Here is a 19332-nt window from a genome sequence, read left to right on the forward strand (position 1 = left end):
TCTGTCCCTGGCAGCTTGTCATTTATCACTGCTGAGCAGCAGCGTCAGGTGGGAACATGATTAATTTCACTTTACCATTCTCAGAAATAAGCCCAATAAATCATCCCAAGCTTGGCTTGTGCACAGGGTTTACTTCTAGAGCGATCTGACAAATCTTTACCAAGCCTCAGTGCATTTGCTCAAACCTCACTCCTGATGTGGTAACAGTAGAAGTACTGTGTCAAACAGACACATCATTGATTGAAAAATGTCCAGCAAAAGACAGAAGTACCAAAGAGAGACAGGTGGTTACCTGACTGACATGGCCTGTATGCTGTTTATAACACTAAAGCTTAATCTAATCCAACATTATCAGCCCTTTCTCTGTAAATCTAATTGTCCCCTCGTGTTACCATCTGTCGTTTGCGAATGAGTGACAGGTGGAAAAAGACACTAAGACAGGATCAAATGGAACATGCTGATGATGTGCACCTGTCAGCAGAGACCATGGATGTAAAAGATTCTAGTTTATTACAGCCGTCACAGAGCGCATCACTTCTGATATGTCAGAGGTAATAAGGACACGCTGGTGATAGGTGGCAGGCTGCCAGCATGTCAGCCAGGCTCCCTGTTAGGAAAAGCTTTTCTATTAATTTTACAGATGTGGTGCTGTTTTGTGACTGATTTCACTCATCTGTCAAAAGACACCCACCTCTCTCATTTATACTCACTTTGTCTAGTTGTGGAGCCTGACACTGACAAAAGCTTTCACTAAAGTAGAATTAATGCTAAGAAGATATGTTTGTTTTTGATTAACAATACAAAGTTAAAGAAAGACAAATAACATTTTCTCAAAATGGCACTAATTGGCTGTTAAAGGAACATTTTTTTAAACTGAACTTTAACAAAAACATGAAATAACTATACAAAGTGAAGATAACTGCTAAAAACATATTACAGATGCTAAATCATCTGGCTGTTTTAGAGTAGACAGTGACTCTGGTCGTTAAAAAGCTTAAAGTATGAACTACATTAGAAATGCTTAATAATTTATAGTCAGAAGCGAGCTAAAAAAAAAAGAAAAAGGAATTGGAACAAATTAAGGCATAGGCAGAAATGCTTTGATCCAATGCAAAAGATATCCGAACCAAACTTTTGTCGCACAGTGAAATGCAGCTAATGGAAAAAACATTTGGATTTTCAACCTGCCCTTATAGAATAGTTTTCAACAATTTACAGCACCATTATATGTAGTTTTAACGAGCAGTAGAAAACTAGATTAATATTACACTGAGAAATGAATGCTTATAGCACCGTGCCCACTGTTGAAGTCCAACAACCTTGCAGTAAACTCTTTTAAAGTCTTTCGTTGTGTAAATAACTTTAAAACAGAGGAAAGAATCATTGAGTTCATGTGTAAAAGCTAAGTATTTGAAAGTGGTCAAGATTTATGCAGATCAGTACCTTACTGGCTGACTTTTGGGCAATAGGTGAGACCACATAACACCCTGACTCAGGTTGTTGTTGTGGTTGCGACATCTATTTAAGGATCCTTAGAGCATGTGTGCAGTAAAGTGCAATTATATGAACTCTTTTTGGATAATTAAGACAATGATAATAAAGATTAAATAACTTCTTAGTTTAAATGAATAAGATAAAATTTATACTTTCTTCATGTCAAAAAAGACAAAACTCTTTGATGCAATATTGTTAGTTAAAGATCACTGCCATCCTAATGGGAACCTCCCTGAAATTTGATGGTTTACTTTCTTTTACTAAATTGCAATGTCACTAAACTAAAGGAAATGAACTTTGGGAATATATATTTATACAACAAAGACTTCATTACAGTTAAAACCTATATCTTAAGTTAACAAAACTTAAACTACTACTTATCTGTACTCACATTTTTCAAGGCAATTGGTTTCCAATATTTTTTCTAACCTACAAGATCTTAGAGATTTACTTGTAATGGAAAGCTCAACAAAGCCATTGGCAGTGACATCTCTAGATTCACCAGGTTCTCAACTTACTCAAGGAGGTTCATCTGGATGACAATCGCTTTCAGTGGTGTATCCGGCTTCACAGAGTATTGCTAGAGCTGAATAGGGAAACAGCACTGGCAAAAGAGAAAACCTATGCTGGGCAGAGGTGGGGGTTAGCCGAGGCCCAGTCTTGGGCTGAAAGTGGGAACAGGGTGAGATCAGCTAAGGACAGCGATAGATCAGAGCAAGAAAGAGGCGGTGAGAGGCTGCACTCTGGAGTTTTTGCGAAAGACTAATGATGAATAATATAACAGTCCTTTGAAGGGCTACATTAAAATGGCTTTTTTTTTTAAAGCTACCCAAAACATCTTATAAATACATTCCTTGCCATCCTATGTCAACATTATCTTTTCTATATTCCATTTTGATTTGAAAAAGTTTTGTCTGTTCTGTGCTCCTTTACCTACATTACAGCAACATCCGATCCCTGATTGGTTGTCATGATGCGACGTGACCTTGTGATATTACTTCCAGGGACAGTCGCTCTCTAATTGCTATAATCGCTCCTGTTGTATTGCTAAAAGGGTGTTTGCTGAATCATGTTGAATTGTTGCACTCTAAATGTAACTCTACATAGTGATAAAATCTAAACGGATCGTTGCAGCCGCTGGAATCACCTTTGGTGTGAATGCATCTTTAGTTGCTCCAACCCTAAATCTCAGATTTCATGTCTGCCTCATGTTCAATGATACTCAAGCTGCCATCTTGAAAACTGGTGGCCAGCTTAGATTTCTTTAGCGGGATAAAGTGCTTTTTTTGACATTTGCGCTAATTTTGTTGTTCGTAACACTGTGTGAAATTTTCTCTGGAATATAGACTTAATGTGCCCCACTAATCAGAGAGTTTTTTTTCTTCCCTGTTATATGGCATGTTATATGGCCTTTTTTTTCCTGCTGGCTGAGCATCTTCATTAATGTCACCTAGATTTTTCTTCAAGCTTCATCTTCTCACAGCTGCTGCCTCTATATCACTATCACACTTGCTCCTCTGCTACTGAGTTCCAACGAACCAATCATTGCTCACAGTAATTTCCCTGTGCCAGCCTAAAAAAACTCCTCTCTGTTGTTAAGTAAAACTGTAAAAAACACAGACACACTTATTTTGATGCCAACCAATTTAATAAACATTGTCTGAACTCCTTACACCGTTTTGCTTTAAATGAAACTAACTTGTTCACCATAGTTAAGCACGTCAAACTCTACTGAGCAGAGCACAAATAAAACCTGCTGTCACAACAGCAGTGCTTGCAGGTGTGAAACTGGCAAGGGATCATGCACTTGCCTCTGTACTGCAATTCGTATGTGTTGGCCAAGATGCCAAAATATGACAGACAGGTTGTGCTTGTTATTCTTGTTATATGTTCCTCTCTGGCTGAAGGAGAGGGAATTTGGGCATTTAATTTGTGTAAGGCAATTTTTTTGAATACTTAACAAAAGGAAAGTTGGTATTTTTGTTTGTCTTTGAATGAGGTATTCCTCCAATCACATTTCCCATCCCCTTTTGACAGGAATGCAGCATTTAGTCACTATTCAGAAGTCTGATGCCCAGTGTTGTTTACTTAACTCATTCTGCTGGTCCCCACATAGATAATCTAAAGATCCTTTTTGGATGCTCTCTCTAGATCTGAGTCTTTTTTATGCTCCTTTAATTTTCAGCACACGTTTTCTATACAACTGAGGTCATAGGACCGAAGTAGTCGTAAGTTAGTTTTGTTGATCATGAACCCCTTCCTTTGATTCCTTCACGCTATTGTCACAACCCCCCCCCCCCCCAAACAGAGGGTGGGGGTTGTACCTGTTGAGGCCAACACTTCCCCCTAAGGACCCCTTTTCGGATACATAGACAGGTATGGGGTATTGCAGGCTAACAAAGAACCGAAATGACTTACTATTCCTAATGGGCGGACCACTTCGTCCAGTTTAAATTTCATGTTTTCTAATTCAAAACAAGGCTTTGTTTTTGGTCCACTCTATAAAGCCCCGAACTCAGCCCTATTTCTGAGATTTGTATTCGAAAAGCTTCCTGGATGGGAAGCGAAACGTCTTTATACTCTGAAACAAAGTCAATTGGAATGTTTTTTTTTTAAACTTTTTTGGAAGAACCCCTTCCTTCTACATAACAATACATTCTTCATTTTTTTTCTTTTAAACTGTAGTTCAACCACAAATGTATTTGTTTTTCATATGCACAAGCTCTGCAGAAGCAACAACAGCTTGCAGCTACAGTAGTATCCATCTCCCCAAAAAAATTCCTGGTTCAACTTTTCTGATTGACACTCCAGCATCAAGCAGCAAAAGTTACTGAAATTTACTGAACTCCAGCGATGGAAGCTCAGATGCTCCGACGCCAGAACCCTCAAAGGCCTAAACACTCGGAGGCCAAAATGCTCGGATGCGCCGCTCGCAATACTCTGAAGTGCCACTGGACCCCTCAAGGCCGTCCCCCAATGTCTTTGCATGTAAATCAGAGGGCTTTAGCGCTGAAAACACGGCCGATCTGAACACATCATTAGAGGTAGAATTTGTCATATTTTTAAATTAAGTTCTTCAGCTCCTAAGGTTCTTTAAGGCTCATAATGTCAAAAGATTTCAGAGCCTTTGAAATAAAAACAGCCCCACAGCATCAAATACACTCAATCCTACTGAACAGTTGACATCAAAATACATTTCCACTTATTCATATTTTGTTTCATGCCAACTCTCATGATGTGGTTGTTGTGTAAAAATTTAAGTTGAGTCTCATCCGACAAAACCACATATATACAGTTAAAATCCTAACATTTACAACACTTTACTTGTTAATATACCCTACAGTTTGGCAGATACATATTGACCATTAGTTGTTATGCCTTCGGATTGATATCAAGACAGTGCAATGATGAATATGAGTCCCTATTCACCTTTTTGGCATGTGGCTAAGTTAAGCAAATGTTTTTTATTACAATTCGTTTGCAAATTTTGCTAGGGATGCCACCAAAAAAACAAACAAACTAATATGTGTATAAATGTAAATTTTAATTATTTCAAAGTTAGGGTTGGAATTTTTCTGTGAGGTTACGCAACTGCAATAAAACGATTACTTTAAAGCATTTTATTTTATAGTTCTGTGCCAGGAAATGTGTATGCGTCTGTAAAAGGCCACATTTTGGCAACTCCCTGCTCTACATTTATTCTCAGCATATTTTTATAAGCCTATAATAGATGTGTACATCTCTGTGGAAATCACTTATCCTCCTGTGAGATTTTTTCCCCTTCTTTAACCTCCTGATACCAATCTTTTTTAATTAAGTAATGACTTTCAAATGAATTTCAGATCATGTGTGAGGATAGACACTTATTCTTAAAGTATCATAGGCTTGATAGATTGAGCACAAAGTAGGCCATGTATGCTGTGCATTAACAATCCATCTTTTACTGTTAGGAAGAGATTTGATAAAGATGTTAGGAGAGCTGAAAAGATTTTTACAGATGACGGCAATGAAGGAAAGACTGGCTTTTGTTGTGTGGTCGTATGTATCAAACACCAATGTTAGTTGCAGTTACTGTGATTTCACATGTACATGACTTCTATGAAAGAAGGGAGACCATTTTCAGCTTCTCCCAAATCTATATTCACTCCCAACAATACTGCTCTTGACTCCCCTGTGAGCTCAACAAATGCCACACAATCAGCCCACAACATGTATTCCTCACTAAACCAAGTGAGTCCAATCAATTGGCCCGCACTGTGGACAGAGCCTCAGTCAAATACATACCCAGTTTCTCTTAAGAATAAAGAGAACATAAAAAAGAAATAACAAAAAAGAGCAGAGGAACTGGTGAAAATGACGTGAGCAAAATTAAGGATTTTATTTTCTTCTGCACAAGGGATCTAAGTGTTTTCCCTTTCATTTCCTCATCTTCAGCTTCTACTTCTCTTGCCAGCATACAGTGGTAAAGAAGCCAGATTGCATGACTAAATAGTCATGTAGAGCTTACTCTATTTGATATTTATATTCCTATTGAAGTGTTCTTGTTCCTGAAGTTTTAATTGGGTGCTGATAAATAAATCATTCAGTCTCTTCCTCAACAGATGTGGGAAAGAGAGTTATGCTGCATAATATCTTTCTGCTTTGCAGGTGTGTCCGCTTGCCTCATGTCACTGATGCATAGGCTTAGATTTACTGCCATTGCAGCCTGTTTTTTTAAATGTGTTTGTTGTATAGAAATATTTAAATGAAATCCATAATGTCTACAATCTATAAGATATACAACTCAAATAGCTATGAATGGTGTCACTTCTCTAAATCCCCTTTTAGATATCCATTTCTTTCCACTTCTCTGAACACATTAGTGTGATGTCTAAAGGAGCAGGCAGGTGCTTCTCTGTAAGAAATCATGATGGCAATCGTGTCACTAACAGACCATATAAGATATATAAGGCCAGCAGTTACATTACGGGATAGGCCACGCCTAATTTGGCATCTGTTTTTTGCTCCATCTTGGATAGTGCTATCGCTTCCTTTACACTGAAAGCAAACAAAGAAGAAATAAAGATGCCTTCCTAGAGACAAACGAATGGCAGTTTTTTTTTTGTTTGTCAAGACAATATCAACTCTACTTTGCATATCTGATGTATAGATATGATCTGTGGCTTAAAACATAAAAACTGCCCTTGTAAATTCTAGAAATATTCGGAAATATTTTATTTTTTTCAGTTACTTTGAATTCTTGGTGTTGACAATTTTAATACATAGTAATGTACAGACCTTACACTTTCAATTTTTTTTTTACAGGAAATATTCTGTGCTACTATCGTACAGCAGTATTGTTACCACTTACTAACTTTGCCATATTACAGCTGCAGACTTCCATGAACTTTATTAGGGTTTTATGTGATTAAATGTGATCAGTCAACAAAAGAGTTGATATAATTGTCAAGGCTCAGAATAGAGGACCAAGTTTTCGAAGCAAACAGACAGTTGGATTTCTAAACAACATTTATTAAGTAAAAGGATTACAGGGAACAGTGAGGGCGTCTGAGGCAGAAACCTCTGCGTTGAGAGAGCAAAGGCTAGTGACCATGTCTCTTTGGTGGAGGATGAAGCTGAACATGTGAGTCAATAACCTGGTCTTAAAGTTCAGTCCGAGTCTAGGGGACTGAACTTTATAATAGAATAGAATAGAATTCAACTTTATTGTCATTGCACTGTAACGAGTACAAAGCAACGAAATGTGGTTTGCACCTATCCAGAAGTGCTATACAGGATATAAATATTATTACAGGTGTATATACAAGCAAAAAGTAATAGTTAAGGACTGTAAAAAGTTGTGTATAAATATAAATATGAATATGGGAGCTACATGCACAGATTATACAATGTGCTTGTTTGGGTGTGCTTTGTTCGGACATAAGGCGATGGGATTTCTTGTTGATTTTTGTTTTCTAGTGCTTTGTTTCCTTGAGTGGGTGTCCCTGGCTTTACGGGGAAGAAAGAGAAGGGATTCATTATTCCCAGAGTGGGGGAAGGGAGATCACTCTTGAAGCAATGTGTGTGATGGGGAGTTCCCTAAAATTATCAGGTTAGACATTAAGGGAAGTTGTTTAGTTTTAAGTTCAAGAATGGATATGCTAGACCATTAAATGCATTAAAACTTTAATCTGTGAAGATTGATGATATTTACATACCAAGGGTCTGCCTAGTGGTAATGTTTTAATCTTCTGTAGATCTAAAGCTTAAAGGGAAAATGCCAAAGCATTTAGATAGTAGGCCTGGAAATCTTCATCCCAGGTGTTAGCCTGTGTCAGGGAGTGAAAGGAGTCATTCATAGGGATAAAACAGACATTTCCAAAGATGAAATAAGGAAAAATCAAAAATGTAAGACATAGCAGGATAGCAGCACTGCAGTACTGATGCCCTTTGGAGAATAATCCTTACCTCTGATGGTAAGTTTGCCGTACCTTGTTTATCAAATTAAATAATATGTGTGTCCTCCTCTTCACTGTTTCAACTGTCTGCATTTTGGCCATGTAGCAGCACTGTGTCTAGGAAATGTTAAATGTGGAAAGTATTGTGGACAACATGATAGATAAGATTACACTAGAAGTGTAAGTGCTGTAATTGTGGTGGTAGTCGAGTTGTGATCATGTTGCAAAAGCATGTCTAGTTGAGAATATAAAAAAAATAAGGAAACAGTTTCTTAGGCAAAAGCTTTAAAAAAGATTGATAGTCAAATGCAGTAGAGTTGCCACACCCCCAGAGATGATGCAGACTGCTTGGATTTCAAGTAATTCATTTGTTGTGAATACATGTCTTTTTGGCATTTCTTGTTAAATCAATGGGCTGCCAGGCAAAGTGATACTTATTCAGGCTTTAACTCAGTTGTTGCTAAAGAAGAAGGGATCTTCTTTGAGATGGAAGGGCCTTCAAAGCATTTGAATCTGTTGTGTTGACCAAGTAACGTTTACTTGGTGGGTACTTGTCCACTTCTGAAAACAGAGCAGTTTAAGTGTCAAAAATTGTTCGCAATTTTTGCCAACTTAGAAGAAGAAGATATTAGAAAGATGAGTCTAGGTAAAGGGTTTTATATGCTTAAAACCAATTACTATGACTTTGATCAAGTAGATGTCTTTTTTTTATTCACAGAAGAACTGTATGGTGCAATAGGTTGAGGAGGAAATACTGCTCCAGGGAAAGACAGATTGGTTTATGAGGTTTTGAAAATATTAGTGAAGGTGTCCTGCAGGATATATGGTATGTTTATAATGTGTGGATTGAGAGGTATTTTCCAGCAGCCTGGTAACAGGTTGTTGTCATTCCTATTCAGAAACCAGGTTGAGGGGCTAAAGGCCAGGCTTCTATAGACCAACAGTTCTGGCTTAAAAGAAAATGTGTAGTGGTAATCCATAGAATGATGACAGACAGACTGTTATATGCTTGAGAGGAATGGAGATGTTGCTTCCTATCAGTGTGGTTCTAGGCTGTACTAAAGCCAAAATAAGGTTATTCTTTCACTGGACTGCAACATAAAAAAAAGTAATTGCATGCAAAGAGACTGCTGTTACATTGTTTCTTGACATTGAAAAGGCTAACTATGCGCTCTCAAAAGAGGGAGTAATTAGGAAGTAAATCATAACAGTTTTAATATTTAGCCTTTGGAATCTAAAGTGGGGGGAAATCAGACAAAAAACTCTAGTATTTATTAGACCCAATATATTTCCGTGATTTTCCTACTTTGAATTCTACATTTCACACAATTTGAGGGAGCTATTACATTTGGCAGCACTTTACTGGAAATAGGTAAATATCCAAAACACTAAAACTTCTGAATAAAATTAATCAAATTTTACAGTATCCATGCCTTTGGAGGGAATTTAGTTATTATCATTTGAGCCACATTATTTTTATTTTTATTTACTAATTTGGGAAAAATGCCAAAATGTTATAAACCTTCCTATATAAGTGCAACATTATGTGACACTTCAAAAACACCTGCAGACTCCTGACTTTTGTTGAAACGTAGCAACCTCTACTCAAAATGCAAAGTTCCTCCACTTCATCAAAACAGCTTGTAGTGTAATTTGCTACAGACATTTTTTTGCCTTACTCGGATTAAAAATATGGAAATGGCTCACTCCAGCAAAGTTTGAAAAAGTAATTAATTTTGAAGGAATTAACTTCTCTAACTTATATCAAACTGAAGCTGAAAATACAGTGAATAGTTAATTAGACCATTCTTGTTTCCTTGCAGATTTATGGTTAAACACTCAAATCTGTCTGCAAAAATGAATGAGCACAAAAGCTTGTGTGTTGGAAAGTATGTATGTGTGTCTGTGCTTTTTTTTTAAATGCAAGTTACAGCTGCTTTGTGGATGCTGGGTACTACATACATCTTTTTATAAAAGCAAGGCCAATAACTTACAATATCTACTGAGGTTCTTTAGGTGTTGTAACCATGACAATAGTAAAATATGCTGTCACACAAAGTAAGAACCTCACACTGGTGTAAAACATCCTCTAGGACACTGTCTCCCAACCCTGGCCCTCAGGGCCAAATGTCCTGCATATTTAAGGTGTCTATGCTGCAACCCACTTCCTTGAATAAATGGCTGACTGACAGGTACGTATTTCAGACACTTGATGTCTGCTAAAGAAGTAATACAATAATTTCAACCAGATGTGCTGTAGCAGAGACACATCTAAAACAGGATCAAGGTTGCTGAACACTAAATTAGAACATCTCCTTTAAGACTAAAATCTTCCAGGGTTATTATTCAATATCATGCATTAATGATAATTCCCCAACTGTTTTGTTCATCCATAAAACATCCTTACCATAAATGGGTGCTGGGAAGTTGGGGATCGTGGTGGCAGCTGTCACAATGCATCAGTGAAAAGGCTCATGCATGTGCCGCTGTTAATTTGTCACATGGTATTTGAAGCAGACCAGGTCACGCTGGCCTCAAGTCTAAACAAGAGCTTCCTCCTGCAAGCAGCACTTCAACTAAGTTTTTGCAGTGCACTTGGTGAGAAACCCATCACATTCTGCCATAGTCAAAATACTTATCTATTATAGGGACCCCTCTTAGTCCAATTAATAGATAATTTAACTAGTGTATCTTTTGTTTCTTTAAACTCAGTCACCTGATCTAAAAAACTACTCTGAAAAACAAAAAAGTCAGTTACGAAATAAGCTAGTCTGCAGTGGTTGAGTAGCAAAGTCCACTTTATAAACTTGGCATCACTCTCGAGAGACCTTGACAGTCACCACAACAGGGTAGTGGAAAAGGTTGACATACATGGTTTAATTCTCATGAGAAAGTACAGCTGGCATATAGAGCATGTTAAGGACACATAAAGAGCATTTCAAGGGTGTGGAAAGTAGCTGGGTAAAAGTTGGCATGTACTAGAAGCAAAATCATTATTGCCAAAACATTGAAGGAGATAATTTAAAGTTTCTGCAGTCCGATCATGCTCTAATAGGTAATGTATTTTACAGACAGAATAGTGTAATCTTACTCTCATCTGAAAGCACCCTAATAGATGCTTAAGGCTTTGCAAGTTGTGCTATGAGATATTTTGGATTGGGTTTACTCCCCACTGATGCTGTCAGATCCCATAAGATTAGTTTTTTTAGAATTTAGTAGGCCGAGTGAATATATGAGTCTCTTTGTGGTGCCCTTTAAACAAATTCTAGCATTTTTTAGCAAAACCCCCTCCAGGACAACAGGGGGGGTTGAAATATTCACATCTTGTGGGATAAAAATTCTAAATATTTTTACCTGTCTACTAAATTAATCATTTTCTTATTAGCGGTGTTATTCAAATACTTTCTAGAATGAAGATAATTACTTATAATGGGTAATCATGGACAAATGTTTTCCCCTTTAAGTTTTCCTCTTGAGGTCTTGGTTCTTAATGTGTGTGCAACTCTTTGTGTGTAGGTACAGCTGTAAAACACAACAAGGCATCTTGCCAATAGCTAAGGTCGTTATATAAAAAGGCATGTATGCATGCTGTTTACTTCTGCCTCCCACCATGCTTTTCTGACTTTAAACTTCCAAACACCTGGAGTCTCAGATGAAATGGCCTGCTTGTGGAAGTGGGCAGTGGTCCTCGAAAGATAAAACCAGCCTTGTTGTTAAAAGCCAAACACTGCCAAAGGGCTCTAATGAAATATGGCAACATGCTGAGTAAACCAAGCCAATGCTTATTTAACGCTGGATAATAAAACAGCACAAGTACAGCAGTGTTGCATGTTCTCATCAGAAGCCTGGAAAATATGGAGGAAGCTACAGTAACTGGGTTTACTGGAAATGTTTTTGTGTATTTCTAGTGCTGTGCAAATTTTTAATACAAGATTGTATTAAAATTGCTTAAATTTTCATGTTAAAGAGTCCTTAAAGAGGGGAATCAAAATGGCACAGTATCTATGACAATTTTTTTTTTTCTATTTCAGCAAAACATCTCTGATCATTTAAAATATATGTAAATTAGTATCTTAAATTGAAATAAGAAGGTACATGTTTTTTATTTTTGAAAGTGTGGTCTAGATTTTTTTTTCATTCTATTCCTGACAGTGTACGAGGGGTGCAAACACTATATAAGTCAGGAATGTACATCAAATCCAATTAGTAGTGCAAACACAGAAATAAGACTAAATGGCAAACACACAAAACACCTGCAAAAGATAAATGCTGAAATCACAGAAAATAGAAAGCAGCCAATTTAAAAAAAACTGCAAATACTTAACCCGCAGACAGCACATAAATACTAATGCGGCAAGAATCCACAGGTTAACACACCAAAAATAAAAAGGGAAAGTACAGCAAATGGAAAAAAAAACAAATAAAAGTTAAGAAAAGTTGTAAACTAGCTCTGCATAATATAATACTCCAAACAACTACAGTCACCTAGGTACCTGTTACCTGCTGTCAGCATGCACATTGCATGCTCCCTCAAATCTTGCAACATTTGTGGCACTGTGCTGTGTGATTAAACTGCAAAAACTGTGATAATTCTACTTAAAGTGCAGTAGTGATGAAATGTAAGCAGCAGTGATAAAATGTAAATATAAGACATGTATATTATTTACAGTTTTCCACATTCAGTGCTTTTTTTTGTTCAAACCCCATTTTATACAACATTCAGCTGTCTAATAGTGGTGGGAAAGCTGTCCTGGAATCTGCTGGACCTGCATCGATGCTTTGAAGAATCTTCCCAGAGGGCAGCAGGGAGAACAGTCCATGGTCGGGGTGTGAGGGGTCATTGATAAAGGTACAGGCTTGGGATACAAAGTGCTGGGATGAAATGTCTTTAATGGAGGGAAGAGGAACCGTGATGATCCTCTCTTCAGTTCTCACTACTCTCCTCACCTTTTTCCAGTCTGAGTCACTGCAGTGGGACACAGTGAGACAGCTGGTCAGAACGCTCTCGATGGTGCTTCTGTAAAGGGTTGTGAGGGTGGGTCGGGGCAGATGGGCTCTCCTCATCCTCCTCAAGAAGTACATGCGCTTTTGTGTAATTTTGACCAGTGAGGTTCTGTTTACAGTCCAGGCGAAGTTGTCTTGGATGTGCATCTCCAGGAATTCGGTGCTGCTGACCAACTCTACAGCTGAGCTGCTGATGAGCAGAGGAGCGTGGTTAGGTTGGTTCTTCCTGAAGTCAACAATGATCTCCTCCGTCTTCTCCATGTTCAGGATCTGGCTGTTATCTCTGCGCCAGCCCACAAGCTGCTCCACCTCCTTTCTGTAGTCCTGGTAGTTGTCGTCTCTGATGAAACCCACCACCGTGGTGTCGTCTGCAAAGGACGCAGCCTTGAGGGTAGCCTGTGCTTAGGGTGATGACATCAGAGATGTTCTGTCCAACCCAGACTGACTGAGGTCTGTCTGTGAGTAAGTCTATGAGCCAATTACAGAGGGTTGTATTGAAGCCCAGCTGTTCCAGTTTACTTGTCAGATGCTGTGGGGTGATGGTGTTGAAGCTGAACTGAAGTCCAGGAACAGCATCCACACATGAGTGTTCTTCTTGAGGTGTGCTAGGCTCATGTGAAGAGCAGAGGAGATGGTGTCTTCAGTGGAGCGGTTTTGTCTATAGGCGAAGTGGAGAGGGTCAAATGTTAGCTGCAGACTGGAGACGATGTGTTCTTTAACCAGCCTTTCAAAGCACTTCATCATGATGGGAGTCAGTGCTACATGCCGGTAATCACTTAGTGAGGTGATATAAGGCTTCTTTGGAACCCAGAATGATGGTGGCAGACTTAAAGCATGCTGGCACTATGGATTGGTCCACCGAGGTGTTAAAAATGTCTGTGGGGACACCAGCCAGCTGATCTGCACACTCCTTGTACACCCGCCCTAGTATGTTATCGGGGCCTGAGGCCTTTCTTGACTCTCCTTAGAGTTTTCCTCACTTCAGCTATGTCCAGCAGCAATGTTCAGGTTTAGTGCCTCCTCAACCTGGTGTGGTACAGCTTTTACTGCTGGAATGCTTTCAAAAGAAGTTGATTAGAATATAATTTGTTGTATCCACTTCTCAAAATCCCACTCTGTCAAGTAAATTTACCAAAGGCTGCCTTTTCCGCTTGACTCTCTGCACAAAATGAAAAATCAAAATGAAGCAAACTTCCTGAAGTTTACGGTAGCCGCCATGTTGATTTGCTTGATTACCTCTAGAGAGCAGTAGTACTGTAGGTCGTCACTAGGAAGTGAGGAACCATGCAAGCATGGTGTGTAAATGGTTGTAAGATGCCCAGCTTGGCACTGTTAACTGATCCAAGCTCATTATGAACTTGGCATCCATCTGTTTCAGAGGGGTAGCGTAAAAGGTGCTTAAGGCACACTTGTGCACTCATGGTGTCTAATCAGGATCTTAATATGGCAACCCGGTGAGGTGGGATGGATTACCTCAACAAAGTAGAAGTGCTTACTATCACAGATTTAGACTGGCTTGTAAACAAAATTAGAGCGAAATTATTATATTTTGTATGTGGAAAACATTTTAGATCTCAGAGTTCATCTCGTACAAAATTGGGAGCAAAACCAAAGTGTTGTGTTTATATTTTTGTTGGGTGTACAACAGTTCACCTCTGTGTACTGAAGTTTGAACTCATTATGAACACACCTGTTCAGTGAAGGCCTTAGATGATAGAAAACACTGGAGATCATTAGGTTCAAGGAAGACACCTTACAGGCTAGTCATTCAGCTGTGGAGAAGTTTACAGCAGAGTTCACACAAAAAAAAATTCATAAGCTTTGGACATCTCACAAAGCATTGGTTAATCCATGAAGAAGGATATCGCAGGTAAGCACAGATATGACGTTAATCATAGAAGCTATGAAATCTAGACCTCAACTCAGCAAATTTAAAAAAAAAGGGTTTTAGATAAACAGTTTCAGTTTGTATAACAGTAATTTTGGTGTCCCAGCAAACACACAGATAAAAGTGAACTATGGCTTAGGGCTGGGCGATATTAAGAAAATCTAATATCACAATATATTTGGGCTATATCTTGAAGCAGAATATATGTCATGATATGTTCAAATTATCTTGAAAAACAATAGTGCATAAAATTGCACTAATATGCTCATTTAAATTTTCGGTTTTTTGGGTGTCAGTGTTTGACCTTTGACAAGATCCCAGTAACAAAACAGGAAACAAAGCAAAAACAGGCAATACTAAGTAAAATGCAAAATTAAGAAGGGCTCTTTTGTCCATAAAAAAAATGCAGAATGAAAAAAGAAATTGAGCTGAAATTACCAAAAACAAATACTGGAAATACTGTCCAAAAATTTGAGCATTATCACAGAGCATCTCAATACTATCTGCACTGATCTTTATGTTCTGGGAATTTTAAAGCTACAGTGTGTAATAATTACAGGGATATACAGTCAGAAATGTAATATATTATACATAACTATGTTATTGTATTATCATCTACGAGCTCAGGCTCTTAAGCTTAATATTTGCGTTGCCTTAGAATTCGTTATTTATAATTACATAGCAGCGGGTCTCGCAGCCATGGAGGCAGACATCTTTGTGCTACGGCAGCGCAGAGCCAACAAACTAGTGATTGCGAGATCGCCAAAATGTCACAACAATGTAGAAAAAAATAATGGGTATATTTATTATCTTAAGTCTACATGAAATCTATACCCTACACAAACTAATGAAATACTATCTGTAAAATTATCTATGTAAACAAACCTCATCACTTGAGAAGGTAGGTGATGCGGACTTCGTGGAAGACATTTTGTCCCGTAACGCTCGCCGTACTGTTTGGAGGGAGAAGCGGTGGGGGGGGAGATGTTCATGTTGCTGCAGTCTGCAGTCTGACCGCTAGATGTCGCTACAAGTTACACACTGTAGCTTTAAAGAAGCACAAAAAGTTATACATTTGAGAATACTGCCAAGTTTAGAGAACGCCTGCAAAACCTCTGAACAAGACCACATCACATCAAAGGTACTAGAGCACCTAAAAAACACTTAAATAACATAATAAATAGTGTCTGCGATTTCCCTCCATCTCTTCCTTTTTCTCTCATATAGAATCACTTTTTCAAACGACGAGGCCAAGGTTATCGGCTTCACATCTGATTTATTCAATGTTTTAATTGGTGTGCGGGAGATAGTGAGATGTGGCGTTTACAGCATTCTTCATTTGATGGCAGAGGATTTTTTAGGTGGTGGAATAAATTTGTACTCGTACCTTTTGCAGCAATAGTTTTTGCAGCAGGTCTTAAAAATTAGTGCATTTTGTTTGACATCCTCGGCGTGAAATCCATACTTTAGCTATGTTTTGTTTGCCGGTTAAAGTAGTGTGCATGCGTGCCACCCAGAAAATAATCCTGTTTGGAGGAGGGGTTTTTTATTAATTCAAAGTGTGCGGGAAAAATAAAAGTCACATAAAATAGATGCAGATGGCTTAATGACGTCAAGCGAATTTGTACTCCATGGCTACGATAGAGTCATTTTAACTATCGTGTGTGGGAAAACTCCAGATACCTTGAGTATATTCGAGATTCACCCACCCCTAGTATTGCTATATGCCAGAACACAATTTGAATTTGTAAGCCAATGTAGATAACCCTTTATGAGGTTAAAATCTTGCTGTGCACTCCAACTCATTTTCACTGTAACATGGGTGTGGCAACCTCACTCAGTTGGGCAGCTTTTATTTTCACAGGAAAACTATGCCCAACTATTCAAAGCTATATGTAAGAAGCTAAACACCAGCACGAATCTTGGTATCATTTTCCTGTCGGTTCGTGTTCCATCAATAAATTCTATTAGACCCAAAATTAGTAATGTATCCTTTGTAAGCAAAAAATACTGCAGCTTTTGACGTATTTCACCTCAGGCGAAGTCTGCTTTAGTTTCTAATAATTTTGCTCTTTCATGGAGTTTGAAAAGTCACCTATCCACCTGTGTTTCAAAAGCACTGTTGGGTATTATCATCAAAGCTAGAGCTCTCTAATTTTGACTGAGTTAATATCTGATGCCATTTTGATATAAAATAAATGTACAGTATCCTTGAAACAAATTTTTCTTTCTGCATGTCATTTTGATACTACAACCAAAACTATTAAATTCGACAAGCAATAATTGACCGAAGATTTTAATGTCTTAAGAAACAAAAAAATGCAAACCCATTTCAGTAATTCCTTAAAAGTCAGTTGGAATTCTCATTATATTTCAACGTTAGTTTTGAAAATGTTTAAAAAGTTTTTTTTTTTTTTTTAGAATACTGGAAAAAGTTAAATGAAATCTAAAAATAATTAAAATTCTTAGAGTGATCTTAAATAACAAAATAAAATAAAATATTGAAAAGCTTAGCCAGCAGCAAACCTGCCCCTGTTGGAGGTCCAACAGTGTGGACGTGTTGTTTGCACAAATGATTATTAGTTCGTTGATTTGGCAACCCTAACCCTGTCCGTATGAGCCTAACTTACAGAGGAGAAGGAACACTCACACAGTAGGAACCCCAACACACCGCTGCAGTTATATGTTACTAAAAAGTAGAGTTTTGAAAAAAGAAGATCAAATGTATGGTCATTGGTACTGCAAGAAAAAAAAAATACTATAACACACCTTAAAAGAGGGTAGAGAAGAAAAATTAAGCTCAACTGTGTCTTGTCCAAATGTTCACCTCTTTTTGTTGAAGACATCATGGCTCAACAGAGGTGCCCTATCCGGTATATCCTTATTAATTTAAATCACCTCCAGGGAGAGATAAATGCCAAGTGCAGAGAGTGGGGTTGAAGCCATAAAACTATTAGAGACCCCCGTTTCCTAACCCCTTATACTGTGGCCTGTTAATAACCTTACAATGTAAAGGTAAAGCCAAATCACGTAGGAGTAAGATTTTTTTTTCATTTCTATCTTTATCTGCCTTAGGCTTTGCAGCACAATTAAGGATGCACAGGAATACCAATACAAACACACAAAGGCTAGATCTTTCTTACCGCCAGAAAGGTCCACTCACCCATGTCATCAAAGCAGATCTAAATTTTGTACAGCACAGTAAAAGGTAAAAATGGTCTAAAGTGGCACTTTTGCTTAAATGCAAAAAATAATGCAGAAATGGATATACAGTAAATAATGTGTATGACCATCAGTAAGAAATGTTTATAGAGTGACACAGAGATAAAATTAAGGCTTAACATTTTGTTACTTCAAAATCATATTAAATGTAGTTCAGCTTTATGAGATCCTCCCTTTCAAAAAGGCCTTTTAAATAATATAACATACTTAGAAACACACTTGTCTCTAAATACATTTCACCCCCTTGTTAAGCCTTCTTTTCTTGCTCTGTAAAATACATTGTAATACAACGGGTGTCTGAGGGCCCCATGGAGAAACTCCAAGACTGTTTTGAATGCTCTGACTGGAATATCTTAACGGCTGCAGCAACCTATGACAAAATATTAAATATAGATGAGTATGCCATGACTGTGTGAGCCTACATGAACAAATACATTGAGGACATCAGCATCAAAAAGAACATCACCACCCACGCCAACCACCAACCCTGGATGAATGGGGAGGTTCGGAAATCGCTAAAAGCACTGAGCTCAGATTTCAAGTCTGATGATAAAGAGGCACCTAGCACAGCGCACCATCAGATCAGCGAAGCAGAGTCGCAGCCAGAAAATCCAGGATGTTTTCCATGACACCAGCAACACCAGGAGGATGTGGCAAGGCATACGGATAATCACAGACTACAACACACCCTGCACCCCAGTATATGCAGCAAACTGACTTCCTAAGCAATGTCTTTGGTAGGTTTGAGGCACTAAACAGCACTCCAACAGTGAAAACTGTTCCACACCAGGGGGAGGAGGCACTAAACCTGGACATAGCTGAAGTGAGGAAAGCTCTGAGGAGAGTCAACCCAAGAAAGGCCTCAGGCCCCGATAACTTACCTGGGCAGGTGTTCAAGGAGTGTGCAGATCAGCTGGCTGGTGTCCTCACAGATATTTTTAACACCTTGCAGGTCCAATCCATAGTGCCAGCATGCTTTGAGTCTGATGCCATCATTGCGTTCCCAAAAAAGCCTCAGGTCACCTCACTCAATGACTACCAGCCTGTCGCACTGACTGCTATCATGATGAAGTGCTTTAAAAGGCTGGTTAAAGAACACATTGTCTCCAGTATGCCGCCAACATTCGACCCGTTCCAGTTTGCCTACCGATGAAAGAACACCCACATGCGGATGTTGTTCCTGGACTTCAGTTCAGCTTTCAACACCATCACCCCACAGCATCTGATAGGCAAACTGGAACAGCTGGGCTTCAGTACACCCCTCTGCAACTGGCTGCTAGACTTCCT

This window comes from Cyprinodon tularosa, unplaced genomic scaffold (genome assembly GCF_016077235.1).
Source record: "Cyprinodon tularosa strain WSP-4 unplaced genomic scaffold, ASM1607723v1 ctg228, whole genome shotgun sequence".
Lineage (NCBI taxonomy): Eukaryota > Metazoa > Chordata > Actinopteri > Cyprinodontiformes > Cyprinodontidae > Cyprinodon > Cyprinodon tularosa.